Raw genomic sequence first — 767 nt, forward strand, 5'->3', positions numbered from 1 at the left:
TTGGTTTGTTATGAGATAGCAAAAAGAGAGGGACGTCGAATGCAAAAGCAGCAAGAGTCGTGTATATATACATATATATATATATATATATATATATATATATATATATATATATATATATATATATATATATATATATATATTGTCTGAAGATCAGTGTTGGACAATTTTCTTTTAATTTATTTCTTTGAGACAGTTCATTGTTGTTGTAAGAAGGTGAAGACATCTGAGTAATTCTAGAAAAGTGTAAGATATACTTGATAGTGGATACCTTAATCAAGGTCTAAGGTCTCATTCAATGTAGAAATTTCCAGTTCCCCATTGTCTTTGTTTATAAGTTTCACATATATAACAAGCGTGGAAACCTGATAACAAACACCGGTAGAATCTTGCTGATAAAAATTACCACATAAGAATCAATAGATGTGCCAGTAAGTGTTCTTTTCCTTTTTTCTGATCCGTAAAACGTGAAAAACCTTCACAACAGTGACGTGGATGAGGGTCACCTTTGCAAAGAGGTTGTGAAAGCTTTTTCTTTTTCTTTTTCTTTTTTGCTAGGAGAGGTAATTCATCGAAAAACTGAAGAATACAATCAAGCATTGAGAAGCTTGGGAATACATGATACATCCGACCATTAACCCAAGATGTAGTACTTCTGCAGTATTCTGCTGAGATATCAGCCACAATGGTGAAGTTTTTTTCTTTAAAAATTCAACCTTGGCATAAACCTTGTGCTTGTCAAGTGATTGCGTCCATTTTCCAGCTTC

Source organism: Papaver somniferum, chromosome 4, assembly GCF_003573695.1.
Source record: "Papaver somniferum cultivar HN1 chromosome 4, ASM357369v1, whole genome shotgun sequence".
Classification (NCBI taxonomy): domain Eukaryota; kingdom Viridiplantae; phylum Streptophyta; class Magnoliopsida; order Ranunculales; family Papaveraceae; genus Papaver; species Papaver somniferum.